This window comes from Macaca nemestrina, chromosome 16, assembly GCF_043159975.1.
Source record: "Macaca nemestrina isolate mMacNem1 chromosome 16, mMacNem.hap1, whole genome shotgun sequence".
Lineage (NCBI taxonomy): Eukaryota > Metazoa > Chordata > Mammalia > Primates > Cercopithecidae > Macaca > Macaca nemestrina.
In genome coordinates, this window is record NC_092140.1 from 38,901,408 (window position 1) to 38,921,342 (window position 19,935).

The 19,935-nt window shown below is 38.7% G+C and overlaps 1 protein-coding gene across 20 annotated transcripts in view; it reads left to right on the plus strand.

Annotated features, from left to right (window-relative positions):
• LOC139359089 (uncharacterized) overlaps positions 1-19,935 on the plus strand; it is a 672,031-nt gene that overhangs the window by 479,583 nt on the left and 172,513 nt on the right. The gene's annotated exons all lie outside the window — the stretch shown is intronic.

Sequence of the window (19,935 nt, forward strand, 5' to 3'; positions counted from 1 at the left end):
TTTTGTTTTGTTTTGTTTTTTGAGATGGAGCCTTGCTCTGTCACCCAGGCTGGAGTGCAGTGGCATGATTTCAGCTCACTGTACCCTCCACCTCGAGGGTTCAAGCGATTCTCTTGCCTCAGCCTCCCAAATAGCTGGGACTACAGGTGTGTGCCACCACACCCAGCTAATTTTTTGTATTTTTAGTAGAGATGGGGTTTCACTGTGTTAGCCAGGATGGTCTTGATCTCATGATCTCGTGATCCACCTACCTCGGCATCCCAAAGTGCTGGGATTACAGGTGTCAGTCACCACACCCGGCCAAACCCTGCATCTTAAAACATCTAGTAGTGGCAAATATAAAACTTACCTAATCAGTAAACCCAGAAAAAATTGTATACTGACAATTTCAAAGACATTTTCATTTTTATTTTACTAATAATTTTAAAGCCAGCTTATTTATTAAAGATTATTAAATTCACATGAATCTGAAAAGCATTTGGACTTAATTCATGAGTACTCATTTACTTATAAGCCAATTTGGTTGCATATTAGACATAACACATATATGTAGCATATATAAATATATCTAAACATGTGTACACACAAATAAAGATCCAATAGCTTTTACCTTGGAACTCTAGCCATGAGACAGTATCATAAACTTATCAACTTATAAACAGAGATGAATCCAAATTATATTTCTGAAAAAAGTGGGACCTGCTAACATGGCTAAACTTTATTTGCCTGATAGGTAATCCAAACAAATCTGTGGATCAAAATTTTGGGCAAAGCAGTTTCTTTGGCAGTCTGATTTTAAAAACCCCTTATTATTATTATTTTTTAATTTAGTTTCAAGTTAGTTTCCAATGTTTACATTTTATTTAGAACTGGCTGAACTGTATAAGAAAAGTAAAATCTCCAAGTGATTTTGAATTAGCAGTACCATAAACAGTGAGTTTCATCTCAACACTGGTAGCTTAATGACAGCAGATTAAAAGCAGGAAGAAAAGAAAGAGAGACAGAGAGCTTCAGAAGACTCTATTTAATTCTATAGTTGCAGGTTAACCATTTCAGCTCTGAACTTTTCTTGTTGTAATTTGCCCATCAGTTTTAAGATGTGCACAAGAATGGGTCATAACATGTAACCAGTGGGAGTCCTAGAAAGCCTGGCATGCCTTTGAACATTCCCATGTTTTTAAACATGTAAGCCACCAAAGTTCTTACCCTTTTATCTAGCTTCTTTGCCAAATCCCTCGCCAGGGTTGACATAAACACATGAATGTCCCATGTCCTTTTTTTTTTTTTTTCTTTTATTTACTTATTTATTTATTTATTTATTTATTTATTTATTTATTTATTTATTTTGAGACAGTGTCTCACTCTGTTGCCTAGGCTGGAATGCAGTGGTGCAATATCCACCTATTGCAGCCTCCGCCTCCCAGGTTCAATTGTTTCTCCCACTCAGCCTCCCAAGTAGCTGGGATTAAAGGTGTCCACCACCACGCCCAACTAATTGTTTTGTATTTTTAGTAGAGACAGGGTTTCACCATGTTGGCCAGGCTGGTCTTGAACTCCTGACCTCAAGTGATCCACCCGCTCATGCCTGTAATTCCAGCCTCCCAAAGCACTGGAATTACAGGCATGAGCCACTGCTTCCAGCTGTCCCTTTCTAAGTGCAGCTCCTCCTTTAACTTTTCTATCTCCTTCTCCTACTCTAATGATTTCTCAGTAGCCAGCCTCACCCAAAGCAATGGCCAGCCTGCTGCAACAACACTATGTTTGCCATCCTTATTGTATTTTAACACCTTAGCTTCCTGTAGTACATGTTCAATCCCTGCCTGTGCTTTCAGAGCATTCCCATACTCACGTGGCAGCCCACAAAGGTCAAGCAGCCAGGCAACTTCACCCCACATGGTTGGTGCCAGTCACCTCAGGGTTCCCTCTGCAGACACTCCTGCCTAACTCATTGTTTGATCTCTGAGGTCCTGTTCATGAAGCCAATTATTCTAAGAAAATCTTCGGACTATAATACCCACTCCAAACTGGGAAGGGGCCTGGAGAGACCAAAGGACAGCTCATACAAGTCCAGCTTGGAGAGTAAATGAGTCTATTGGGACTTACATGCAGGACATTCTTGGGTGGCAGCAGGACGGCTTTGGAGATCTGCCCCGCCTCCCATCTCTAAGCTGCTTTAAGTTGATTTTCTGACTCTTTGATGACTGTGTATGTATGATGAGTCTGTTTTCCTTGGTATGTTTCCAGCTATGCCCCAGGATGTTTGGGTTCTCAGGGACACCTGCTGTTTGGCTGAGTCCCATGGCCTTGGCCCACTGCCCAGGCCTTCAGAGTTCAAGGAGTGGACATGCACCCTTAAGTAACCTGGTGGGGGACCCATCACGCTACAGAAGGAAAGGAGTGGTACAAGACAAAGGACAAGAGAACCAATCAACAGTGATTGGAAGCTGTGTCTTTGTGGTAGTTTCTATTTGCCTATCTACATAATATTTTTCATTTGTGCCCTGGTACATTGAATATTTGAGGACGTTCTCTGTCAGAAAGTCAAATGGCTTAGTCCTCGAATACAGGTATAAGTCTTAGTCCTTGAGTCCTTCCAGGTCACCAATTTTGGCTATGCAGGCTGCATACTGCCCAACTCCAAGGCCGCCATTCACAGAGACCACAATGTCAGTGGTTCACCTGAAGTCATCCAACATGGTGACCCCAGGTATAACTAAAGATGAAGGTGTTATGAAGACATCCTCGTCCTTGGATGATGAGGAGCTCTTCTTTGTCTCTTATACTCTAAATTGGAGTGGACGAGGAACTTCTCTGCATCTGCTGAGGCCTTAAGTCTTACTGCAAGAGAACGTGAAGATCTCTCTTAGCTTAAGGTAGATGGTGCGTTGAGTCCTGGGTATAGACAATGGCTTATGTCTCTTGCCTTTCCTGTAGGTAGCTCACCTTTGGTCTCAGAAAAGGAAGAAATCTTTTGTTTTTTCTAACAGAAAAAGTATTATACAATTTTACACAAAACAAAAATAAAATGTGTATTGCTGAAGTAAGGTGTGTTTTGTCCAGCTGACTGTCTTTGGCCACACATTCTCTAGACCTGCTACATTTCCTGGATCCCTTGATTGTTAATTGCACTGCCCCAACAAACCCTAGATTTCGTTTAATCTGACTGCTTCAGGAAGTGGCAAGGCAAGCAGGAAAAAAATGGAAATTGTATGCCTGAACAATTTTGATTCTGCTACTTAATGGTTATATATTTTTCTAAATCTTGGTTTTCCAACCATTATAAAAAGCAGTAAATATGACTTGTTTTACAAGTTCAGTGTGAGGAATAAATGAAATTACCTGTATACAATGTCTAAGGATGACAGACAAAAACAATTTAAAAAATGTGAGCTCCGTTTCTTTATTCCTAGGCATGGGTAGCACTCTTGGTATTAGTCAAGAAAGCCTTCTATGAAATCAAAATGGTAGACCCTCTTGAAGATTCAACTTGGACTTACCTAGATAATACTGTCAGTGAATGGGCAAAAGTAAGGAATCATCTTTCTCCATTTTATCTCAACAATCAGAATACTTTGACTTCAGCTCTGGAATCCTGAATTTCCCAAAGACATTCCTACCTACTCTAGCAATTCTTGGCTAATCATCTAGGGGAATTTCCTCTTTTACTCTTTCTTTACTTCTTTCATTTTCTGTATAGCTGAAACTTCCTATTCCATGTAACTCTCTTTAAGAGAACCGTCACATTGGTATCTTGTCATTAAGTTTAGAAAGTCCATCCACCTAGATCCCCTTGGGATCTTTTACAATGGCAAATAGACGCCAGGGGGAACAATGGCAGTGGTATCTGAATCTATCCCTTGTCGAGGTCTAACTTTTATACCATAGAATTGCATGAACTTTGAATTTCCTTTGCTTTTGGGATCTGATGCCTGGGGTTGTTTAAAAAAAGTTCAATTTGGTGAACAGAATCATGAAAATGTCTTAGGGCTGTCTTATAGAAAGTTTCAAGAAAAACAGAACGCTAATACCATATACGCAGGTTTAAAATACTGCTTTATTTGTAATACAGTAATAATTTAGTAATATAAATTACGTATAATTTATATTACTCTAGTGCAGGGATTTTATTATTTGGATTCTTGGTAGAACATGTTTTCTACAAAATACCCAGAGCCTCCATGATCAACTCAAAACAAAGAATCCAGGACAAAGATACTGAGAAGTTCCACCCATTTTGCTACAGGACTATGGCCTGTGTTACTTATACCTTTACTATTATAATACATCTGTTTTACATTTGAATATTAATAGTGAGGGCTCTAGGCGATATTATTATAACTAGTGTAATAACTTTCTGGGAATAGAATATCACACTAACATATCCTCAGAAATCATTATGTCCATTCTCCAAGGGACAGTCCTGTGATTCAAAGAGATTAAGCATCTATTCTAGTGAGTAAAAGTGCAAAAACAGAGCCTTGAGCTCTACAGTCTTTCTACAATGTCATGCCCCACTTTTAGGTATATAGTATCAAAGTCAAATCAAACTGGAAATAGGATTTGAAGCTGACAAGAGGATTGTGTAGTTACAACCCTATAATAAATACCAAAATCAATTTCATATGTGAGATTTATTTTTTCCTGTCTTGTTATCTTACATCATTTTATTGTGGTATAATCATAGCTGTAGAAACACTGCAAGTCTTCAAAAAAACAATGGTGATTCTGTGTTTACAGAGAAATCTAAAAATTGGATTTGGCTTAAGCCTTCTAAATCAAACTAATTCCCTTTCTCAGGTTAATGCCCCAAGGCTAACATAATACATGGAGCTTACGAGATAGTGTTTGTGTTGTATTTAAGATGAATGGTTTATTCAAATCCAAAGAGCAGCATCTTTAGTAAAAGTTTTAGCTATGTGACAGTGAAATTTAATTTAGTATAATGAAAATATATCGTATCAATTTAATAATTTTGTCAAATTTGAAATTTTCCCTTTCAAAAAACTGTACTTATGCAAAAAAGTCCAGCAAGGCAGCTGTTAATATTTGTTCTCTTTGTAAAGTAAATGGTTGTCTTTTCTCTACCATCCAAATCAAATAAAGCAGATTGAAAAATCAACTAAAGCAGAAATTCACACTTGCAAAAGTTTAAGCATATGAAACTATACCAACTGATATATGAGGTTTTCAAAAAACATATTCCCAATGCGTCTCTTTGAAGCTATATTTAATATGGGGCTGTAAAGATGCTATTCCCAGAGACAGGAAATATGACAATAATCAGAATTCTTCCTGAGAATTTTGCTCATTAATGATTAAAACTTCTCACAATGATCTGATGAGATCACAAGATCAGGCTTTGAAAATCCGCCTTGTGCTGCTTTCCCACAATCAACACATACTTTACCACCTGCTCTGGGGAAGCTTGACCCTGTCTGGCAATGCAACAAATCTCCTCTTCAGGAACTGGAATTGCCAACAACATCTCTAAAGGGGAAATTAGAACATCTCTAAAGGTGAACTATGGCTCCAGAAAGGAAATGCTAAGCATCAGCCTGGGCTTCAGGTCAAAGTAATTTAATTTCAGGCGCTGTTCACTGAAAAGCTTGAATGCTAGGATCTGATTTGAATCTTCTGGCTTTGTGTGTGAAATCTGTCACTGATATAGAGATGCTAGAATTTTTAATGTGTATCTGACACGATGTCTGGATACATTACAGAGTTGTAACTGTCCTGCTGGGCTGTAAGCATCTGAGATTATTTGGAAGTTTCTTTGTGCAAGCCCTAAGGATTCAGATTTAATTGTTTAATTACAGTGAGATACCGTACTGCATGGAAAACAGGATCCTTCTCAATAGAATTGAAAGAATTGTATAGAAGCTTGTAGTCATTCCAAGCTAAAGGGGCCACAGACATAGGGCTTTGTTACAAACTTTACACTAGGAAAAGAATTCAAGGTAAGACTAGGCCCTTACATTTTCAACAGGCTGGAGACTGGTATTGGGATCATAACCTGTGTATATAAGATGAGTACATCTTGTGCAGGGCTGCAAAGCATTTAGAGCCTTCCCTGGGGGCCAGGGGGAAGTGGGGGCCTAAGTGGCTTTTCTTGGGTTGGCAGAAATAACCCCTTAGGGAATTTGTAGTCAATGAATTAGTTAGTAATCTAAATGTATGATGAGAAGAAAAGGGCCCATTAGTCTTCAGGCGATCGTTTTTAGGATCTTAGTGTGAGTCTTAGTCATAGAAGACTGCCTTGTTGCCCGGGACAAAAGAGTTGGCAATGGAGAAGTGGGAGTCATGATCTGATGCACGAAGCCCAGGATTCAATAATAGGCTGAAGTTTTCTGCGGGGCAATTCAGTTCAGCTTAAATCCAAGGAACAGACTCATCCCTAAGAACTAAAAAGACAGCAGTGAGCCTGACATTTTCTGTGGCACCTTGAGCAGTCTGGGGCTTATAAACTAACCCATTCTTGTTAGAGAACAAGTCCATGGCAATAGAATTAACTCAACACCTTGATGGATCTGACTGGATTCATATGTCTCTTCTCCTAACAGGATGGCATATAGTGGGCGCTCAGTAATTATTTCCCTAAACAACATGGAACCTGGTGTTTGGAAATCCTACATTAGAGTTGCACATTATGAAATTGATGAAATACAGACACTGTTCAGTACAAATTAAGATGTTTGGTTACAGTCCTTTAAAGGAAGTTCTCTTTGTACATTTTGCACACCATTTTCAGTGTAGGCACAAGGTGTAGGCAGTGCTATTTGTCTCATGTACTTATTTCTACTGGAAAAAAAAATGAGGTCAATAGGGTTGAACTGCTAATTCGATATCACAGTTGAGATGGAGCTCAAAACCTTACTTTCATGAGTTCTTCTTCTTTTTAACCCCGAGTTCTTACCCCTGAATTCTCTGTGGCAGCAGAAACTTTGAGACATAGATTAGAACAAGTATCACCAGCATCTTCTCTTGCCCCAGCACAAAGCCCCGCTCTAATCAGCCTGGCCTCATGCTATGCTAGGCTCATCTTAAAGGATTTCACTCTCAGAATTTCTGCTCCTGGTTTTCTTCTCTATCTTCTCCTACTGATTTTTATTTTTTGTATCTTTCAAAGCCCAACTTAACTACTGTGAGAAATGCTAGGAGTCACAGCATCAGAACTAGAAGAGTCATCCTACTCCTGCATTTCTGGATTTTACAAAACCATCCTACACCTGTAGGATGACTCTCCTAGTTCTGATGGTGAGATTCCTAGCACTTAGCACATATTTTCCTCGGGTGTTTAACAGCTTTTTTTTCCCCAAGCCTTGGAAGATATACATAGTATCAGAAATCTTACTAACATATGTATTCCTTGAGCATTCCTTTGAACAAAAAGTATGAAACAAGGTATATAATATTAGACTATCCTCGTTGCTATGAGATTTGGAATACATGATCTGTAAGAGTTCTTTTATATCTGGACGTGTGTCTCATCATAAGAGGGTCCGTTCATCAACCCTTTGAAGACAATGCAAAGCTCAGCCTAGATGATTAGACAATGCTGGCAGTGGTTATGTTGCCCAGTCAGTGACATGGAAGGCCTCTGAGGAAAAGGTAAAATCTAGAGACCAGGCTGAACTGTGGAAGTAGAACAAATGATAGGGAGCAACTTGCAGAGCAGGCATGGAAGTTAGCATCAGGGAAGGGAAGGGATTCAACAGGTGGCAAAAAGTGTGGACCTGGCAGGAGGGTATCTCATGCCATTAGGACGTTGAGACAGCAGGTAGCAGGTACCTACACATAAAAGGATGGAGTTCATGGGCAGAATGACAGCAATGAGATGACATAGGGAAATGGAAAAATTGGGGATAATTTAGTGAAATGGGGCAGAGAGAAAAAAATAAATTGTGAGCCTAAATTCTTTAGTATGCTTTACGGTCAGAGCCAGACATTTTTGTTCAGCAGTTCTGGACAAAAGCAGAGACAAAGCGCTGTTGGTTTTGCCTCCTTATAAGTCCCAGGAGGCGAGCCTAGACTAAGAAACTGATCAAGGCTGAGTCTCTAGGGTTTTAGTGACCTCACTCTGAAGGTTATATCAAGGCAGGAATGGGGAACCAAGCAGGTAGTTAGAATCTATTACCTGCCTAGAAAAGCAAAATAGATTTGAATTTAAGACTTGCATGCTTCTTTGAAGACGAGTTAATATTTATACAAGGCAGACTTTGATGGAACCACTGCTGATTGCAAAAGAGAGAATGTGCTCTGAGAGGGTGGGCAGGTCAGATTATAAAAAGAAATTATTATAATACAAGCTTCTTTATAATTCACAGATTTCTCTTCCAAGGCATATTTTATCAGCTGATTCTGTCATAACCTGCAGTTATCTTTCTGCCTTATTTCTTTCTAAACACACACACACACACACACACACACACACACACACACAGTTATTTAGTCAATTTCTTCTGTAATCTTTATATTTTCAAAAACATTTCCCTTTTGCCTCTTTTTTTATGGTGAAATGTGCCATTTTTGGACTTTTTTAAAGAGAACAGTTTTTACTATCTCTAAAGCTTATGTAAAACAAAATCATGTGTTTCAAATCCCTTACATTCCAGGTTCCTATTCTTCTCTTTTGTACCAGAAACTATTTCCCCTTCTAGTGTTTCCCTCATCTCTATAACCATGCTTAAAAATTCTTCCCAGATAAGACAAAATTAATGTACAATGCTAGTTAGGAGTATTTATGTAGGCTGTGCACATCATTATTTACCCCTCATATGCCATGAAAATACATATACCTGTATATCCTAATTTAGTTTATTGTAAAGAGGGAAGTTTAGCCAGAGCAGTAGAAAAGATTCCATATATATGTAGAAACACACACACAAAATATGTATGATATATTTATAATCTATATCATATATCTATATCAACTATATATATGTTTTTCATATGTATATATAAGAGGAAGGATGAGGAGGGGTTTTACAAGACTTTAAGTAATATACAACAGATTGAGAAATTGAGTTAAGGAAGTCAGGAGGTGGAGGGCATCAGACTGAAAAATTGAAAGAGGCTAGTGAAGTATGAAGAGTTTGAGGGCCTTGACCCAAAAAGGACAGAGCGATGGCCCAAAGAACTGCCCAGAAGAGTGGTTGTGTTCAAGAAGGGAGCACTCTAGAGCAATCAGACATGCCTGCCTTGCTATAAAGACCAAGAATTAGAGAGGAAGAGAAATGTCTTCTTTGGGTACAAGCAGGAAAAAGACCTAGACATAGCTAATCAACTGGATTTTGATGGACATCTTGATTGTGCTAGTAGCTTTATTTTGTTGCTGCATCCCAGGAAAGATCCATTTATAAACATTAGGGATTGGCAGTTTGGCTATTTTCTGGCTCACTTTATTTTTAATCTTAGAGAAAAATTCAAGTGGCACTTCCTATTATTAGAGAAATCTGAACGGTGCTCAGGCTGATTTTAAGTTCCTTACGAGCAGGGTGTGAGTTTTCCGCTGTTACATGCTCAGTACCTAGCACGGTTCCTAGAGTATAGAAAAATTCCAAAAATATTTTTGTTCTGTCCTTCCTAGAAGAACAGTGGTAATAAGGAGGTAAAATGATAGAGCTGCTTCTTTTCTGAGGCCTCTTCTCTGAACCAGCTGCCACAAAATATTGTTTTATTTTGCATGCATTCATGAAATTATAAGATCTCATCAGTGAGTCAGTCGTTTGCAGCTACTTGGATGGACAGGTCAGAGAATTTTGAAATTTATTCATACTGACAGACTCAGAGAGAAGGTAGCCCCATCTTCCTATGAAATGAAATGTCCCACAGGGTCAAAGTAAAGATTTTGGTTTTGCGTTTTGGCTTTGTATATGTATTTGTTACTTTTAGTCACCAAAACAATCAACTATTATTATGGCACCCAGCATATTTTTTCGGTTGCATTCATAATAGAATTTAAGGTTCAACTAACAGTTATACAATTGCTGTGAAAAACCCAAAGATCTTTTATTGTCTGAGATAAATATGGGTTCTATATACATGTTATATTAGTAGTAAAGGCTCATGTTATACGGTAGAAGCCTTTTTGAGCAAATAAATTCATTCTCCAATCTTCACAGTTGAGGATAGCTTTACCTTTCTTATTCCAGGTACATCAGGCATGTAGAAAGACGATTGATTGATTGATTGATTGACCACCTACTAACGTGTATTTAAAGTAGCTCATATTTGAAAAAGGTGATCTAATAGGCTATTTAAATACTCTGAGGTCATAATTGCTCTAAGGAATTTATTCTGAGGTTCTTAATCCACAGCTCTGTATTCTTTTATGAGATCATAACAGAAAAAATAGAGGGGCAATAGAAGAACTATTCACTTCAACAATTTTCTGTATTTTACCAAACCATATTTGAAACTAACATCCACTTTGATTCTCAGGTTTTCTTAGACAAAGACCTACAAGAAACATTTCCACTTGAGTTTACCCCACATTAACAATAAAATCCACAGAGCATATGCCACACATTTGCTCTCCCCAACCCCTTTTGTAAATGTGATCATAACCCTTAGAAATAAATGTCTAGGTAGAAAGCAGTTTTTCTCAGGAAATCAGTAACATCAATTTTCCTTCAATCTTTGTGCGGTCTCTATTGTGATGTTCCAAATTGCCACATTTTGTATGAGAGTCCCTCATATATATCTTCCTATATCCTTTCAGAAATAGCCTGTAAGCAACATAAAGGCAAAAACTGTGATCTAATCCCCTAGCATAGTGCCTAGTACAAAGAGGGACTATATAAGTGTTTACTGAATAAGTTAATAAAAAAGATATCAACATATATCCATATATCACATGGAATCAGTAGCCAGGTATCTCACACTGTGATAAAATTTTCTTCAGTTTCAATTTGATGAGTGCAATGAACGTTTTATATAATTCTCTATGCAGAAGGCGTCCTGGGGAAGGGGCATGCATTTTAAACACCGGTTGCTTTGAAGGAGCCCCCACTACATATATATATTTTTCTTTTAATCTCTTAGAGGGTAGCAGTGGACAGGCCACTACATGAATGTGGGGAGGTGGAGTGAGGCTTTATTTGGAAGTATGTTTGCCTTTTATCCTAGTAAGTAATTTGTATAGAGCATTGCACACACAGCTCAGGTATGGGCCTGAGTGAAGTCAGGGACAGGCTGTTCGGCACTTGCCACTGCAGCAACAGGAGTCTTTATCGGCGGTTTCTGAATCTGTTTACCATCCTTGTGTAACACGTCCATTCTAGGCTTCTTCTTTTTTTTTTTTTTTTTTTTTTGACAGGGTCTTGCTCTGTTGCGCAGGCTGGAGTGTAGTGATGCAATCACAGCTCACTGCAGCCTTGACCTCCCAAGTTCAAGCAATCCTCTCACCTCAGCCTCCCAAATAGCTGGGACTACAGGCACATGCCACCATGCCCAGCTAATTTTTAAACTTGTATCGTAAAGATGAGGTCTTGCTATATTGACCAGGTTGGTTTTGAATTCCTGGTCTCAAGCAATCTACCCACTTCCGACTTCTCAAAGTGCGGGGGTTACAGGTGTGAGCTATGGTGCCCAGCCAAATTCTAGGTCTTAACAATCTATAATTAACAAATATGTTTTTCTTTCTTTTTAAAAAATCTCTCTTTTTAAAAAATCTAGTCCCAATGGCATCATTGTTGGAAATCTGCCCCCACAAAAAGTGTCCCCCAGCTGTTTCTAGGAATCCTCATGGTGCCATCTTGAATACATGTTTGGTATCAGGTCTCCCCGGCTCTTCCTCCTCCATTTATCCTGCCACCTCAGACTTGGTTGACTCTTGTGATTGATTAATTAATTAATTAATTTGTTGAGACCAGGTCTCACTATTTTGCCCAGGCTGGACTTGAACTTCTGAATTTGAGGGATCCTCCCACCTCAGCCTCCTGAGTAACTGGGATTACAGGTATGTGCCACCATGCCTGGCAATGACTGGTGATTTTGTTTCTTTGCTGAACCAAGTCACAGTCTGATGCTTCCTACTCCCCTTTAGCCCACTACCTGCTCCCTTCCCTTCTCAATGCACATTAATGTGAGAGGGGTCAGGCAGTACCTCTGCACTTCCTCATGGGGCACTAGCTTTACTGAAGGATTAAATATGAGAAAAACATTGTAGGCAGTCACTATGACCACCATTAGATGTGGCTACTGTTCGAGTCTAAATCTGACATTGTCATTCCCCACTCAGCCAGCTTCTTGACCAACTTGTGGAGTGTTTCCATGCAGCAGGGGGTAGCTCACACTTACCACCATGACCACTGCAAAGGCCAGGCAACACTCAGACCCAGTGAAAATATAAAGAAGGCTTCCCAAAGCAAGACCCACTTCATCATTAAGTCTTTCCCAGGACAATTTACAATGCAGAAATCCATACAGGAAAAATCTCACCTCCTACATCCATAGGCTTGATCTGACCCCTTGACTTTGACAAAACAGCCTCAATAGTAGATGAATACATTACCTTCTAATCTGGTTTATTCTATCTATCCCACTCAAGTTGAGCAGCACGAAATGTAATTCTTTTCACTAGTGTAACATGAAGAGAAGTTAAGGTGTGAGTCAAATTATTTCTCCCAAGCTCTTGTCATCAAAAACTTCATGCACATATACCTGGCAACCAAGAATGGACCACAGCATTTAGGCATAAATGATGCACATACAGATTAAGAATGGACAAACTCCTCTGAGTTTTAGGGGCACACATTTACTTTACTGAGTAGAATGCTTACTATCTCAGCCTAAAGTCTCTGCCTGGGGTGAATTCACAGAATTTATGGCATTCCCAGGAATGCAGGGAACTTGCCCTTAGACATGCTCAACTAAATGTCCATTCAAGCAATTTTTCTAAAAGAACAATAACCTCTAGTCTCCACCCTAGGAGAAAAAAATCCTATTACTTTGGAAATAATATTTTTAAATTGTAAAACTGTTAAGGTCAAGTCCTCCTAAATAATCTTCTCTGTCTACCCCCTAATATTCTGTTCCAATATCCTGAAAATGCAAAATGTTATCTAAATTCTGTTAATTAATCTCAGATCTATTCAGTTATCTATTCTCAGGTGATTTTAAGATTTTTGTAAAACTAACAGGCCCTTCTTATGTAACAAAAAGAAAATCTGTAGTCAAGCATAAAAGATATACACAAAAGAGAGTTGGGAGATAATAAAACATAAGCAATGCAGTCAGATCTGCCTTTGAGTCCTTGCTCTACCTTTTACTAACACCATGATCTTCAGAAAGTCATTAATCTTCCTGAGTCTTATGTAAAATACAAATAATAATAGACATTTCATCATACAAATTTTGGAAGAATACATGAGATAATTTATGTCAATTGCCTAGCTCAACACTAACATATTGTTATTAATAGTGATTGCATGTTAGCTTCTAATAATCTATATTATGAAGACTTCCATCATGCTCTCTGCTCTCTTAATATGTTTATAGACGTCTTCCTATAATTTCTGTCACAATCTTCTTATTTTTAAGATAGATTAGCTGGAGGCTAACATTTTGGGTTATACAATGGCTAACACTTAGATAATTACAGAGGATCGAAGACTAAGCACAGATGCTAAACCTTCCTCTGAGGGGACTTAGGGAAGTAACCTCCCTGATTTGATTAGAACATGCCTATGACACAAGGAAAACCATGAATATGAGAGTGAGACACCCTGGTTTTTCAACTTGATCTCATAGATACCATAAAGGAATGCGAGCTATAGGCCCCAAAATGAATCTGATTGGAAGTTTCTTGGATGCTGAGTTAGTCTCTCAATTGAGTATCTAAGAGGCTCACCATAGGTAGGTAAACAATGGATGTTTGTCAAATTTGGCTGAGATGATCAGAGCCTGGTTTTGCAGTTAGTAAATTTGTGCTAGCTTCCCTCTGGTTGTATACCCTGAATTTGAAGGGCTGATGAAGAGTATGATTATTTTAAGTGAATAATTTGACATACAGTATTTTATTAATATCCATACCCAAGTTAAATAAAACATGAGGAAGGAGTTTGATTGAGGTGCTGGGAACAAAACATGTGACACTCAAATTTTAAAATAGGATTTTGAGCTAACTTTATGAAGGCCAGTCTTTAGTCAAACAATCAGCTTAATTTACAGAGAACAAAAGTGCCCATAAATATTTGACCATGTCTATCCTGAGTTTAGTTACAACTCATTATTTTAGGGTCTGAAATTCACTCTCTCCAGCAGAAGCACAACTTCCACAATGCAGGAATGATATGTATGTGTGTGTGTGTGTGTTTTGCATTGACCATATTTTCCAAAAGTACATGTATTAGTCTGTTCTCGCATTGCTATAAGGATCTTGGGTAATTTAAAAGGAAAAGAGGTTTAATTGACCCACAGTTCTGCAGCCTGTACAGAAAGAATGGCTTGGGAGGCTTCAGGAAACTTGCAATCATGGCAGAAGGCAAAGGGGAAGCAGGCATGTCTTCACATGGCACAGCAGGAGAGAGAGAGAGAGCAAAGGGGGAAATGCTACATACTTTCAAACAACCAAATGTTGTGATAACTCATTCACTTTATTGAGAACAGCAAGGGGGGAGTCTGCCCCATGACCCACTTACCTCCCACCAGTCCCCTCCTCCATGAGATTTGAGTGGGGACCCAGAGCCAAACCATATCAGCACACTTTGTTGAATTACATTGGATTGAATCAGACACATATGAATTGAATTTACTTGAAATCATGGTATTGAACATTAAGAGCCTAAATGGCTTAATGACATATTTCAGATTTTGACAACATGACAAACCACAGCTTTTAAATATTGGAATAGGTGTGCTCTGTCTTGAATACAAGGACGTTCTATTAACAGAAGTCCTTGCCCTAAAATGTACCCTGCGTCAGTGGTCAGCAAACTTCTGTAAAGGACCAGAGAGTACATATTTTACACTTTTTGGGCCATAGTCTCTGTGGCAACTACTTACCTCTATTGTTTTGGCACAAAAAGAGTTATAGACAATGCATAAATGATTGTGGCTGTGTTCTAGTAAAACTTCATTTACAAAACTACTGTATTTGGTACAGGCTACATACAGAAGTCTGAGGACACTTGCTCCAGATGAAGAGAATCCCTAATAAGAACTGGAAGTATCCTCTGGTAGGGCAGATTCTGAACATGTGCCAGCTCCCCTTTGTGCCTGAGCTCCAGGGCATCTCAGGGTCCCCTGAAAACTGGTCTAAGGTAGCCTGGAATATGTGTTGTGCCCTGTTACCTTCTTTCACTCTTTATTGTTGTTTTAATTATGTAAGTAATAAGAGTCCAGAAAAAATCAAAAAGTACAGTTGAACAAAAAGAAAATAACACATCAGAATCTCACTCCTCAGAAAAATTATTTTGTTTTATATCATTTTACGTATTTTACTATGTGAAGGAATGATATGTATTTGTAAATACATAATTTTATTTATATGTATTTATATGTATACAAATTATATATGTGTATGTGTGTATACACACACACATACACACACACAGACCATTTGATGGACTTATAATGAATTTGATTAGCCACTAATAACTCTTACTAAATCAATCATGTAGCAGTGGATTTTCCTAACTGTTCTACTATTGTCAAGTATAAGTAAAAAAACCCAAAAAACTGTCCTTTATTTGTTACAGTGGAATATAGAGATAGAGAGATAAAAATAAATTAATATACCCCCTTGTGATCCTAGCTTCTAATTGTAATGGAAAGCAACTTAATTTTCATGCTGTGTTTTATTTTTAGATCATTTTCAAGTGCACAATATATGTATTTTTAAACTGTATTGATCCAGTTTCCCTTGTACCAAATCATTTCCAGGTGTCAAAGTTTTACTTTGGAAAGCAATGACCTAACTTCAGTTTTAATTCCCTTTCAAAATATCCCAAAATTTGGGAGCAGATGCACGGATTCCATTGAAAATCTTGACTATCTTGGCTCTTTGGTATAAATCTAAATCTTGGCTTGAAAAACATTTTTTAAAATTTTTGTTGGGGGGTGGTGAAAATTCAATTTTAGAACTTGCCTCGTATAAGGACTTCTTAAATCTACTTTCAGAATCTAAATACGGAGTATGCCTTTAATGATATCCATTTAAAAATCAAGGGAATGGAGATGCCCCAGCTGGGAGGGTATGGGCAGAAAAAGCTTCCAGTGGCCTCTTTCATTTAATCACAGTCAGCTTTCCTTCTAGGGGGTTCCAAATTAGCAGTGGGACAACTTTTATTTTTTATTTTCCGGTTTGAACAAGCAGGTGTTTCTTTCATGAGGCCCATATGTTCCTTCACAAGCTTTATCCAAAGCACCTACAGTATAGCCTATGGCAATGTGGCACATGGCCAATTTCCTTACAAGACTTTCCTTTTTATTCCAAGGAGAATATGTGGCAAGTGAATGTAAGTGTGTACGTGCATGTGTTTAGGTTCATGTGTGTGTGTGTGCATGTGTGTTGGAGAAACAGAGCAAGAGAACAATAGCATTCTCTTTGGGTTGGTGAAGCATCTGCTCATTATGCCAGAAAACCACAGTGAGGATGAGCCGACAGCGAGGCCTGAGGTCCAAACTGACCCCACGCCAAACTCCCGCTCATCGGCATATTTCCCGGCAGGCTGTAACATGGTTCTGGCAGACCCTGAGAGCAGCTGTCTCTGCCTGGCAGACAGGCAGTAGTTCGACCAGGTGGATTTCTTAAGTTAAAAGTAACAATCATTCCGAAGAAAGAAGAGCACCACTCAAAGTTGACTGCTCCTTGTTCAATCAGGATCACCCACAGGAAGCCAAAGGAGCGAGCCAGGGTGAAGTGATAGAAGTCTGTAGAGGTGAGAATATAGACAGCCTTCTACTGTAACTGTGGGGAAATGGGAAAGGCCCGGGAGCCGCAATAACTGGTCAAGAGGTATGCGAGAAATGATTTTCTGTAGGAGTATAACTTCATGATCATCATCAAAGTTTATGAGTTGCTAGGGAGGAAGTGAACAACGTTTGGGAAAGGAAAAAGCTTGCCCTTCAGAACAAGCAACTGGTCTAACACTTATGACAGGGATATTAAATAATCGAGAGCAAAAAGCTGTGTGCTGTTTGGTCCTACAAACTTGAAAATGAACCTGCCATCTCTACTCATCCTGTACTCACCTTTGTGTCTGTGTTCACAGGGAAGTGAAACATATGAGTCCCTTTATTCTATATTCTAGAAATATGGGAGTATGTTACCACCAAAAGATACTACTACAAAAATTCTTAAAAGTTGACAATTAATAAATATGAATTGAAACATGCCAACAAATACAGAAATTGCAACAACTTGTAAGAGTAAAATCACTGGCAATGCTTTGCCTGAACGTGATATTTAAAACACACACACACAAACACACACACACAAACTATTTTCAAATAAAGAAGATGAAGAAGACCAAACAGTTACCTATAAATAATTTTGCATTTGGTTTTCTTTCTTTCCCAGCACAATGCCTTCTGGTGATTTGCTTCCTGAAGTGCTGTTTGTGTATTAGCAGTGTCTCCTTGTTAATTGTAAATTGTAAATTTCTGTTAGCAGCATTTCTTTGGAGCTTGCGAGAAATGCAGAATTTCTAGCTCCACCCCAAACCTACTGAATCAGAATCTACATTTTAACGAGACCCTCAGGTGATTTGCATGCACATTAAAATTTGAGAAACTGTCCTGGTTCCATTCGGAAAACTTAATTTCTATAGTTGGTTACACCGATTATTTATTCCAGGCAATGCTGATTGTAATATTTATCCATGGTTGCTGGGTAATGAAACCATCAGTCACTATCTCAACCTACGTGGGGATTCCGAAATAAAAGTTAAAAACCTTTCTCAGTGTTTTGGCTGAAATTGACAATTCTAGAAGAATTCAATTTATAGGAATAAGAAAAGCAAAGCCATATGTAGTCACACATTTTGAACCATTGAAGTTCAAATCTGTTTGCTATCATCACATTAGACCCTGCTCTATTACTCTAGGACAATTATTTCAAGGAAATGATGACATCACGAAGCATCTCATTAAAGGTATTGATTAGCTGTCATAAAGTCAACTCAGAATGATATTCGGTGCCAATTAAGTTGAAGTCTTATGTCTCAAGATTGTATTAGCCAATCTTAAATTTTATCTATTAGACTATGTGATAATTTATTAATTTTGTCTACTAGCTAAAATTTACAAAGATACAGTAATCCTTGATTGCTACAGTCTCTTCAAACAATGGTGAAAAGTGATTCACGCTTCAACTTTGTGATAAGCAGACAACATGAGATTCGAGGCACCAATGCACACACACAATGAAGCATAATGCATGGAAGAATACCGTGGTGACAGGGGCAATGTGATCTCTGCTTCTGTAATCTGAGACTGCATCCTGCTATTGACTTACTCTCTCAACTTCACCTAACACCAATGGAAATCCTGTACGTGAAACAATGACAGGATATCTCTGGAAAAGTTATTAAAAGTCAGGGCTCTGAAGAGAACTACTCAAAACACATTGTTCATGAACTCATGAAATCTTTACATAACACCCACCAAATAACAATATTTTTAAAATATCTAAGGAAATTCCTTACTTATCAAATTCAATCAGCATTTACTTTAAAAGAAAAAAGTAGTTTTGGCCTCTAGGCATAAAAGATTTACAATTTAGATATTCAGAGGAAAAATTTTTTTAATGAACTAATGTAGCAGTTTTTGAACTTTCACATGCACCAGGATCATCTGCAATGCTGGGTAGAACACGGGACTCCCCAGGTTGTACTCCAGATTCTATAGGTCTGAAACAGGGCCTGGAATTTATATTTCTAACAAGTTCCCAGATGATGGTGATGCCACTGGTCCAGGGACCACAGTGAAAAATTCCTGAACTAAACTATATTACCGATTACTCTCATTGCTAATTTTATGTTCATTTATTCTACAAATATTATTAATTATTTTCTGTGCACCCAGGAAAATGCTAGTTGTTAGGGATGCAAAGTTGAATAAGTCATCCTTGCTCTCCATAGTCTGATGTAATTTGCCATGTCCCCACCCAAATGTTATCTTGAATTGTAGCTCTCATAATTCCCATATGTTGGGGGAGGAACCTGGTGGGAGATAATTGAATCAAGGGGGCAGGTTCCACCATACTGTTCTCGTAGTAGTGCATAAGTCTCATGAGATCGGATAAGGTGTTTCTCCTTTTGCCTGGCTCTCATTCTCTCTTGTCTGCCACCATGTGAGACATGCCTTTCGCCTTCTGCCATGATTGTGAGGCCTCCCAGCCATGTGGAACTGTGAGTCCATTAAACCTCTTTTTCTTTATAGATTACCCAGTCTCAGGTATGTCTTCATCAGCAGCCTGAAAACAGACTAACACATAATCAAATAGGACTACACAGTCCCATAGAGAAGGACCTACTTTCCTTAGGCCATAAATTAGAAGTGGAAGCCCTGCCTCTGCCTTCTGTATCGGTGTAGAGACTGGTGTTGCTCATTCCCTGTGCCTCCAGTTCCCTCTACCCTCAAGAGGTCTTCACAGTACAGGGAGGGTTCTCTCTCAATTCCTTCCTCTTCCAGGACCCAGGAGATGGTATTCAACATTAGCTGGCCATCCAGACTCCACATCCAGCATGGACCACCATTCCCATGTTGCTCACTGAGTCTTACTTTCTGTTATTTATAACGTATGGGACCTACCGGGTCATTTTCTTGCAAATTGGAGCTTGAGTCAGCCTTGTGCATCACAGTAACCAGACCTAGGTTTCCACTTTGGATCCTCCTCTCCTGATTTGCTCTTGCAAATCCTTGCCTCACAGACTGAACCACTGTTCAAAAAAATTCAAGCAGTGGCTGTGATCCTGCTGCCTGTGAAGT